An 11,999-nucleotide genomic window follows, 5' to 3' on the forward strand; every position below is an offset into this window, starting at 1 on the left:
CATTAAAAAATAAAAGAAATAATTTATTTTTAAGTTAGACAAATCAAATAACCCCATTTACCTTGATTTTTTCATAAGGAAGTTCAGAGCCCTCGAAGTTCCCTTGGTCTTATTCACAGTTTTTGATAATAATTCACAGCGGATATATTTGGTGGTATTTTACCAGAGGTACTTCAGCATTTCTGCAAAATCACACCTTTGTACATATGTTATTATCATGTTCAATATGTAGAGCATATAGCTCTGCACTAAGATTTTCTAGAATTGGTTCTCAGTAAACTGAGGATGTGGTGTAGGAATGATATCTTTTTTGCACTTTGTCAGGCTGTACTGATGGGTAGAAGGGATTAAAAGCCACTACCGATCACGTTTGCAGGCATGCTAGTTTACCAGGACACGTCTAACACAAAGCTTGACCTAATTATTCAGAACCAGTGTAACTGAAGCATCCTGTTTCCTTTGCAGCACACTCTCTAGGTGTAAATTTTGTCTTGCCAGTTTCAGATGGATTATCCCACCTTCAAGTACTGAAGGGAAATCTGTAGAGAAAGAAAGCAGCTGGGAAGGGCAGCTGCAGTGTTAGTGTTTGTCTACCTGACTTATATGGGCCTTTTGGGAACTTTTAAGCAATGACATCAGCTTGCCCTAGTCCCTAGTTAGAAAAAGTTAGTTATGTGGGAACCGAAGTTACAGGCTTTGCAATCGTCACTAAGGGCATTTAATGGGAAAGCGGGACTTCAACATCTAAATCTTTAGAATGTGTTTATATGTGATTAAATGAACTACTATTTAGCGATTACTTACTATGTGCTAAGTATTAGGTGAGGGGTTTTCCTGTTTTCTTATCTAATCCATATAAAAACACATTGCTGGTGGTAGAACGAGCGCCCCTGCGCTGCCGCTGCCCCCGCCCGCCTCCCGCCTCTCGCCTCTCGCCTCTCCAGGAGACTCTCCTAGACCAGAAGAACACTTAAGATCTACCCTCTCAGCAAATTTCAAGTATAAAACACAGTATTGGGGATTGGAGAAGATGGCGGAAGAGTAAGACGCGGAGATCACATTCCTTCCCACAGATACAGTAGAAATACATCTACACGTGGAACTGCTCCTACAGAACACCCACTGAACGCTGGCAGAAAACGTCTGACCTCCAAAAAGGCAAGAAACTCCCCCCGTACTTGGGTAGGGCAAAAGAAAAAAGAAATAACAGAGACAAAAGAATAGGGATGGCACCTGCACCAGTGGGAGGGAGCCGTGAAGGAGGAAAGGTTTCCACACACTAGGAGCCCCTTCGCGGGCGGAGACTGCGGGGGGCAGAGGGGGGAAGCTTCAGAGCCACGGAGGAGAGCGCAGCCACAGAGGTGCGGAGGGCAAAGCGGAGAGGTTCCCGCACAGAGGCTCGGCGCCGAGCAGCACTCACCAGCCCGAGAGGCTTGTCTGCTTAGCCGCCGGGGCGGGCGGGGCTGGGAGCTGAGGCTCGGGCTTCGGTCGGGCGGCGTGAACACAGCCTGAAGGGGTTAGCGCACCACAGCTAGCCCGGAGGGAGTCCGGGAAAAAGTCTGCAGCTGCCGAAGAGGCAAGAGACTTTTTCTTGCCTCTTTGTTTCGCGGCGGGCAAGGAGGGGATTCAGAGCGCCGCCTAAACGAACTCCAGAGAAGGGCGCGAGCCACGGCGATCAGCGCGGACCCCAGAGACGGGCGTGAGACGCTGGGGCTGCTGCTGCCGCCTCCAAAAAGCCTGTGTGTGAGCACAGGTCACTCTCCACACCTCCCCTCCCGGGAGCCTGTGCAGCCCGCCACTGCCGGGGTCCCGGGATCCGGGGACAACATCCCCGGGAGAACGCACTGCGCGCCTCGAGCTGGTGCAACGTCACGCCGGCCTCGGCCGCCGCAGGCTCGCCCCGCCTCCTCTGTACCCCTCCCTCCCCGCGGCCTGGGTGAGCCAGAGCCCCCGAAGCAGCTGCTCCTTTAACCCCGTCCTGTCTGGGCGGGGAACAGACGCCCTCAGGCGACCTACACGCAGAGGCGGGTCCAAATCCAAAGCTGAACCCCAGGAGCTGTGCGAACAGGGAAGAGAAGGGGAAATCTCTCCCAGCAGCCTCAGAAGCAGTGGATTAAAGCTCCACAAACACCTTGATGTGCCTGCATCTGCTGAATACCTGAATAGACAACGAATCAGCCCAAATTCAGGAGGTGGACTCTGGGAGCAGGAGATATTAATTTTTCCCCTTTTCCTTTTTTTTGTGAGTGTATATGTATATGCTTCTGGGTGAGATTTTGTCTGTATAGCTTTGCTTTACAATAGCTTTATTTTACTTCACTATATTATAGCCTCTTTCTTTCTTTCTTTCTTTCTATTTTTTCTCCCTTTTACTCTGAGCCGTGTGGACGAAAGGCTCTTGGTGCTCCAGCCAGGCATCAGGGCCGTGCCTCTGAGGTGGGAGAGCCAACTTCAGAACACTGGTCCACAAGAGAGCTCCCAGCTCCACGTAATACCAAACGGCAAAAATCTCCCAGAGATCTCCATCTCAACATCAAGACCCAGCTTCACTCAACGACCAGCAAGCTACAGTGCTGGACACCCTATGCCAAACAACTAGCTAGACAGGAACACAACCCCATCCATTAGCAGAGAGGCTGCCTAAAATCAAAATAAGGCCACAGACACCCCAAAATACACCACCAGACGTGGACGTGCCCACCAGACGTGGACGTGCCCACCAGAAAGACAAGATCTAGCCTCATCCACCAGAACTCAGGCACTAGTTCCCTCCACCAGGAAGCCTACACAACCCACTGAACCAACCTTAGCCACTGGGGACAGATACCAAAAACAACGGGAACTACGAACCTGCAGCCTGTGAAAAGGAGACCCCAAACACAGTAAGATAGGCAAAATGAGACGACAGAAAAACACACAGCAGATGAAGGAGCAGGCTCAAAACACACTGGACTTAACAAATGAAGAGGAAATAGGTAGTCTACCTGAAAAAGAATTCAGAATAATGATAGTAAGGATGATCCAAAATCTTGGAAATAGAATAGACAAAATGCAAGAAACATTTAACAAGGATGTAGAAGAACTAAAGAGGAACCAAGCAATGATGAAAAACACAATAAATGAAATTAAAAATACTCTAGATGGGATCAATAGTAGAATAACTGAGGCAGAAGAAAGGATAAGTGACCTGGAAGATAAAATGGTGGAAATAACTACTACAGAGCAGGATAAAGAAAAAAGAATGAAAAGAACTGAGGACAGTCTCAGGGACCTCTGGGACAACATTAAACGTGCCAACATTCGAATTATAGGGGTACCAGAAGAAGAAGAGAAAAAGAAAGGGACTGAGAAAATTTTTGAAGAGATTATAGTTGAAAACTTCCCTAATATGGGAAAGGAAATAGTTAATCAAGTCCTGGAAGCACAGAGAGTCCCATACAGGATAAACCCAAGGAGGAACACGCCAAGACACATATTAATCAAACTGTCAAAAATTAAATATAAGGAAAACATATTAAAGGCAGCAAGGGAAAAAAAACAAATAACACACAAGGGAATCCCCATAAGGTTATCATCTGATCTCTCAGCAGAAACTCTGCAAGCCAGAAGGGAGTGGCAGGATATACTTAAAGTCATGAAGGAGAAAAACCTACAACCAAGATTACTCTACCCAGCAAGGATCTCATTCAGATTCGATGGAGAAATTAAAACCTTTACAGACAAGCAAAAGCTGAGAGAGTTCAGCACCACCAAACCAGCTTTACAACAAATGCTAAAGGAAATTCTCTAGGCAAGAAACACAAGAGAAGGAAAACACCTACAATAACAAACCCAATACATTTAAGAAAATGGGAATAGGAACATACATATCGATAATTACCTTGAATGTAAATGGATTAAATGCTCCCACCAAAAGACACAGGCTGGCTGAATGGATAGAAAAACAAGACCCATACATATGCTGTCTACAAGAGACCCACTTCAGACCTAGGGACACATACAGACTGAAAGTGAGGGGATGGAAAAAGATATTCCATGCAAATGGAAATCAAAAGAAAGCTGGAGTAGCAATTCTCATATCAGACAAAATAGACTTTAAAATAAAGACTATTACAAGAGACAAAGAAGGACACTATATAATGATCAAGGGATCGATCCAAGAGGAAGGTATAACAATTGTAAATATTTATGCACCCAACATAGGAGCACCTCAATACATAAGGCAAATACTAACAGCCATAAAAGGGGAAATTGACAGCAACACAGTCATAGTAGGGGACTTTAACACCCCACTTTCACCAATGGACAGATCATCCAAAATGAAGATAAATAAGGAAACACAAGCTTTAAATGATACATTAAACAATATGGACTTAATTGATATTTATAGGACATTCCACCCAAAATCAACAGAATACACATTTTTCTCAAGTGCTCATGGAACATTCTCCAGGATAGATCATATCTTGGGTCACAAATCAAGCCTAGGTCAATTTAAGAAAATTGAAATCGTATCAAGTATCTTTTCCGACCACAACGCTCTGAGACTAGATATCAATTACAGGAAAAGATCTGTAAAAAATACAAACACATGGAGGCTACACAATACATTACTTAATAACGAAGTGATTACTGAAGAAATCAAAGGGGAAATCAAAAAATACCTAGAAACAAAGGACAATGGAGACACGACGACCCAAAACCTATGGGACACAGCAAAAGCAGTGCTAAGAGGGAAGTTTATAGCAATACAAGCCTACCTCAAGAAACAGGAAACATCTCAAATAAACAACCTAACCTTGCACCTAAAGCAATTAGAGAAAGAAGAACAAAAAACCCCAAAGCCAGCAGAAGGAAAGAAATTATAAAGATCAGGTCAGAAATAAATGAAAAAGAAATGAAGGAAACAATAGCAAAAATCAATGAAACTAAAAGCTGGTTCTTTGAGAAGATAAACAAAATTGATAAACCATTAGCCAGACTCATCAAGAGAAAAAGGGAGAAGACTCAGATCAATAGAATTAGAAATGAAAAAGGAGAAGTAACCACTGACACTGCAGAAATACAAAAGATCATGAGAGATTACTACAAGCAACTCTATGCCAATAAAATGGACAACCTGGAAGAAATGGACAGATTCTTAGAAATGCACAAACTGCCGAGACTGAACCAGGAAGAAATAGAAAATATGAACAGACCAATCACAAGCACTGAAATTGAAACTGTGATTAAAAACCTTCCAACAAACAAAAGCCCAGGACCAGATGGCTTCACAGGCGAATTCTATCAAACATTTAGAGAAGAGCTAACACCTATCCTTCTCAAACTCTTCCAAAATATTGCAGAGGGAGGAACACTCCCAAACTCATTCTACGAGGCCACCATCACCCTGATACCAAAACCAGACAAAGATGTCACAAAGAAAGAAAACTACAGGCCAATATCACTGATGAACATAGATGCAAAAATCCTCAACAAAATACTAGCAAACAGAATCCAACAGCACATTAAAAGGATCATACACCATGATCAAGTGGGGTTTATCCCAGGAATGCAAGGATTCTTCAATATATGCAAATCAATCAATGTGATACACCATATTAACAAATTGAAGGAGAAAAACCATATGATCATCTCAATAGATGCAGAGAAAGCTTTTGACAAAATTCAACACCCATTTATGATAAAAGCCCTGCAGAAAGTAGGCATAGAGGGAACTTTCCTCAACATAATAAAGGCCATATATGACAAACCCACAGCCAACATTGTCCTCAATGGTGAAAAACTGAAACCATTTCCACTAAGATCAGGAACAAGACAAGGTTGCCCACTCTCACCACTATTATTCAACATAGTTTTGGAAGTGTTAGCCACAGCAATCAGAGAAGACAAAGAAATAAAAGGAATCCAAATCGGAAAAGAAGAAGTAAAGCTGTCACTATTTGCAGACGACATGATACTATACATAGAGAATCCTAAAGAGGCTACCAGAAAACTCCTAGAGCTAATCAATGAATTTGGTAAAGTAGCAGGATACAAAATTAATGCACAGAAATCTCTTGCATTTCTATACACTAATGACGAAAAATCTGAAAGTGAAATTAAGAAAACACTCCCATTTACCATTGCAACAAAAAGAATAAAATATCTAGGGGGCTTCCCTGGTTGCGCAGTGGTTGAGAATCTGCCTGCTAATGCAGGGGACACGGGTTCGAGCCCTGGTCTGGGAGGATCCCACATGCCGCGGAGCGGCTGGGCCCGTGAGCCACAGCTGCTGAGCCTGCGCGTCTGGAGCCTGTGCCCCGCAACGGGAGGGGCCGCGATAGTGAAAGGCCCGCGCACCGCGATGAAGAGCGGTCCCCGCACCGCAATGAAGAGTGGCCCCCGCTTGCCGCAACTGGAGAAAGCCCTCGCACGAACCGAAGACCCAACACAGCCAAAAATAAAATAATAAATAAATAAAGTAGGGAAAAAAAAATTATAAAAATAAAATAAAATAAAATAAAATATCTAGGAATAAACCTACCTAAGGAGACAAAAGACCTGTATGCAGAAAATTATAAGACACTGATGAAAGAAATTAAAGATGATACAAATAGATGGAGAGATATACCATGTTCCTGGATTGGAAGAATCAACATTGTGAAAATGTCTCTACTACCCAAAGCAATCTACAGATTCAATGCAATCCCTATCAAACTACCACTGGCATTTTTCACAGAACTAGAACAAAAAATTTCACAATTTGTATGGAAACAGAAAATACCCCGAATAGCCAAAGCCATCTTGAGAACGAAAAATGGAGCTGGGGGAATCAGGCTCCCTGACTTCAGACTATATTACAAAGCTTCAGTAATCAAGACAGTTTGGTATTGGCACAAAAACAGAAATATAGATCAATGGAACAGGATAGAAAGCCCAGAGATAAACCCACACACATATGGTCAACTTATCTTTGATAAAGGAGGCAAGCATATACAGTGGAGAAAAGACAGCCTCTTCAATAAGTGGTGCTGGGAAAATTGGACAGGAACATGTAAAAGTATGAAATTAGAACACTCCCTGACACCATGCACAAAAATAAACTCAAAATGGATTAAAGACCTAAGTGTAAGGGCAGACACTATCAAACTCTTAGAGGAAAACATAGGCAGAACACTCTATGACATACATCACAGCAAGATTCTTTTTGACCCAGCTCCCAGAGAAATGGAAATAAGAACACAAATAAACAAATGGGACCTAATGAAACTGAAAAGCTTTTGCACAGCAAAGGAAACCATAAACAAGACCAAAAGACAACCCTCAGAATGGGAGAAAATATTTGCAAATGAAGCAACTGACAAAGGATTAATCTCCAAGATTTACAAGCAGCTCATGCAGCTCAATAACAAAAAAACGAACAACCCAATCCAAAAATGGGCAGAAGATCTAAATAGACATTTCTCCAAAGAAGATATACAGATGGCCTACAGACACATGAAAGAATGCTCAACATCATTAATCATTAGAGAAATGCAAATCAAAACTACAATGAGATATCATCTCACACCGGTCAGAATGGCCATCATCAAAAAATCTAGAAACAGTAAATGCTGGAGAGGGTGTGGAGGAAAGGGAACACTCTTGCACTGTTGGTGGGAATGTAAATTGATACAGCCACTATGGAGAACAGTATGGAGGTTCCTTAAAAAACTACAAATAGAACTACCATACGACCCAGCAATCCCACTACTGGGCATATACCCTGAGAAAACCATAGGTCAAAAAGAGTCATGTACCAAAATGTTCATTGCAGCTCTATTTACAATAGCCAGGACATGGAAGCAACCTAAGTGTCCATCGACAGATGAATGGATAAAGAAGATGTGGCACATATATACAATGGAATATTACTCAGCCATAAAAAGAAATGAAATGGAGGTATTTGTAATGAGGTGGATGGAGTTAGAGTCTGTCATACAGAGTGAAGTAAGTCAGAAAGAGAAAAACAAATACAGTATGCTAACACATATATATGGAATCTAAGGGAAAAAAAAAAAAAAAAAGGCCATGAAGAACCTAGTGGCAAGACAGGAATAAAGACACAGACCTACTAGAGAATGGACTTGAGGATATGGGGAGGGGGTGGGGTGAGATGTGACAGGGTAAGAGAGTGTCATGGACATATATACACTACCAAATGTAAAATAGATAGCTAGTGGGAAGCAGCCGCATAGCACAGGGAGATCAGCTCGGTGCTTTGTGACCACCTAGAGGGGTGGGATGGGGAGGGTGGGAGGGAGGGAGATGCAAGAGGGAAGAGAAATGGGAACATATTGTATATGTATAACTGATTCACTTTGTTATAAAGCAGATGCTAACACACTATTGTAAGGCAATTATACTTCAATAAAGATGTTTGAGAAAAAAAAAAAACACACATTGCTGAGGGATGGGCAGTGGAGTTAAAAATTTAATCTGCTGTCTGCCAGCGAGGTCAAGTGTTTGGACTCTAGAGTCAGATTGCTTGAGTATAGATTCCAACATCCTAGGTGTGTAAATTTCGGCAAGTTATTTAACCTCCGGGCCTCAGTTTTCTCATCCATTAAGCGTGAATAAAAATGGTAACTTTTTTAGAGCTCTTGAAATCTTTGCAAAGCGTGTGGAGCTTAGTAAATGTGTTATTTACATTAATATAATTATGTAATATGCAATTCAAAGAAACAAATGCAAAAGCCACCACTAATTGCCAGTCAACTATTTTTCCATCACATATTCATTACTTTAGATAACAATGAAAAATCAGAACCTCTTGCTCTAATTCCCATTTTGCTTTCTCTGCTTAGATATAGGAGTTTGATAGTTTAAATTGGTAAAAGAAGAATCCAAAGGAGAGGGATGAAGGTTATTACACTTTGAATTTCAAGACTGAATAGTTTCGTGGGATGGTTAGGCTATCCGAACTAAAGTGTATGGAGCTAGAAGTAAGCTTTTAGCTGACTCTCCACGCAACAGTGTCTGGAAGACAGGATGGTAACAGAGGGAAAGTATCAGAAGTGACCAAAAATTCTTACTCCCAAGGACTTGTGGCTTTGGCTCCTTTTCCCCAGTTTTCTTGTTGGATTCATCATCACTGATCAGGGGCCAGACTTGACTATATTGGAAAACCTGGTCTTTCAGAACTTACAGATATTGCTACTTGGCTAACATGGGACTTGTACTGTCACACTGGCAATCAGGGTACACATTAGGAAGAGGGATATGCTGACCATACTAATTCTCTAAACATTTGGAATTGAGATACTTTATTACAGGCATAATACACCAAGGGCAATATAGAAAATGATGTTCAATTGATTATAGGCCAATTACCATCACCACTGGCATTGGTAAAATGCAAGGTTGAGAAATTAATCTTTGAACAATTTCTATACATTCCCCCTTCCTCTTGTAACCCTCTCCCCTGGCCCACTACTTTCCTCTGACTGTACACAGACTGCCATATAGGTGACACTCAGGCTTCCCCTCCCTGGAAGTCCCTGATGCTCCAAAAATTGTGTGTTCCTCTTTCCTCCATAGCATAAATGAAAACAGTTGTTTAAACTTGCATAGCCCTTTAGCGTTTGAAAAACTCTTTCACCCTTACTGTTTTATCCGGTCTTCACAATACCTCTGCGAGGTAGGGAGCATTATAGAAAACTTGGTGTTAAGTGATTTTCACAGCGTTTACACGTCAGGTAAGCACCTGAACCAGGGCTTGAGTTCAGGTAATCTGCTGCTGGATCCAGTACTTATTCTCTTAACTTCACTTGGATGCTGCCATTTATAGAAGAGCATAGCTTTTGATCTTAACCACCTATAGAAGATGCACACTTAAAAGTGTTGCTTGGGACTTGCCTGGTGGCACAGTGGTTAAGAATCTGCCTGCCAATGCAGGGGACACAGGTTCAAGCCCTGGTCCGGGTAGATCTCACATGCTGTGGAGCAACTAAGCCCATGCACCACAACTACTGAGCCTGCGCTCTACAGCCTGCGAGCCACAACTACTGAGCCCGTGCACCTAGAGCCTGTGCTCCGCAACAAGAGAAGCCACCACAATGAGAAGCCCGCATACCACAACAAAGAGCAGCCCCCACTCGCCGCAACTAAGGAAAGCCTGCACGCAGCAACAAAGACCCAATGCAGCCAAAAAATAAATAAATAAACAAATTTAAAAAAAAAGTGTTGCTTGTTCACTTATATGTCGAATTTGAAAAAAAAACAAAAACAAAAAACCCAACCAACCAAAGGAAAAAAAAAAAAACTCAAACAGAGAACAGATTGGTGGTTGCCATAAAGATGGGGTGGGGAGTGGGCAAAATGGGTGAAGAGGGTCAAAAGGTACAAACTTCCAGCTATAAAATAAATAAGTCATGGGGATATAATGTACAGCATGGTGACTATAGTTAATAATACTGTATTGCATATTTGAAAGTTGCCAAGAGAGTAGATCTTAAAAGTTCTCCTCACAAGAAAAAAAAAAATTGTAACTATATATGGTGATGGATGTTAACTAGACTTATTGTGGTGATCATTTTGAATCATATACAAATATCAAATCATTACATTGTACACTTGAAACTAATGTAATGCTATATGTTAATTATATCTCAATTAAAAAGTTGCTTATTAAATCATGTATAATTTTTTCATAGGTGTAGGGAAGAGAGAATTTTTTAGTATTCTTTGATCTTACTGATTCTTTGGTAATCTTTGACTCTTTCCTTCTTTCTGTTCTATTCTCTCCATTCCAAAAGATCAAAATGATATGGTCACTTCTGAAAGGTCACTGACTCTGTACTAAAAGCAATAAATCAGCAGGCAATAACCTAGGGTATATACAATGTCATATTTAGTATAGTATGAGATTAAAATGTCCATATGAGTAATGATTCTTTCCTATGAGGAATTTACAGTACAGTGAAGTAAGGTGGCATTTATTTTAGAAATTTAAGGAAACTCCTTAAAAAAAACTTTGGCATGATATTGCCCAGTAAATGCAATAGGAAATAACAGTGTGATGTGACCTTCTGTCCCAGCCTTCACACCCCTCACAGCAGAAGGGAAGGGAACCAACAGAGCTTGCATTTGTTGGAGGGGAGAATGAGACCATCATTCTCCCCTCCAACAAACTGTGCAGGAATCAGACCCCCAAGGGGAAGCTACAATTAGATTTTGTTACCTACCCACCTCCCTCTCAAAAGAGACCAACCAGTCTAATTTCATCAAGTTGTATCTGCTATTCATCTCAGTCTTCTCATTTTTGAAACTTTTATTCACTTTTTATCTCCTTAAGGCTTGGTACTTTCCCTAATCAAGCTCTTATCCTTCTCTGACTCTTCACTATGACCTCTGGCTAGCATTTTGCACATGGAATCCCCAGCCTCTTTTCTGCACATTACCTTCACATTCTTGCTCTATGTGCCTGTCTCCTGCAGCCCTCTTAAATAGTATGGGTTTTTTTCTCCTATGTTAGGACTCAAGTTTTGGTAGGTGTTGTTAAAAAAAAAAAAATTTTAATTAATTTAACAGGTGCTGATTCAGATAATTTTTCTGTCCTCCTTTGTAAAAAGTCATTCTTTGAAGAAAATTCTATCAGACTATTCCACTTGCAACCCTTTCTTGTTGTAGTTTCAATTGTCCTCTCAGCCGTTCCACCTCTTTCCTCCAAGACTTTGGCATTTGCCATCATCCACATAAATGATCCATACAATACTCTTGTCTCAGTTCTTTAATCTCTTCTCTAGATAAAGGAAAACTCATGACTGTATAGATGGTCTTGAAACAGGAGGGGAGGAGGCAGGGCACAACCTTTGAAAGAATGACATAGTCCGAGGACATGACATAAACTGATTAGAACCAAATGTTCCAACATGGTGGACAAGTTGACTTCCTCTAGACCTTGAGCCTCAGTATCCGCTCACATCAGCAAGCTAAATGACACACCCACAGGCGCCATGACAGTTCCAAGACGGACC

This window comes from Balaenoptera acutorostrata, chromosome 3 (assembly GCF_949987535.1).
Source record: "Balaenoptera acutorostrata chromosome 3, mBalAcu1.1, whole genome shotgun sequence".
Classification (NCBI taxonomy): Eukaryota; Metazoa; Chordata; class Mammalia; order Artiodactyla; family Balaenopteridae; genus Balaenoptera; species Balaenoptera acutorostrata.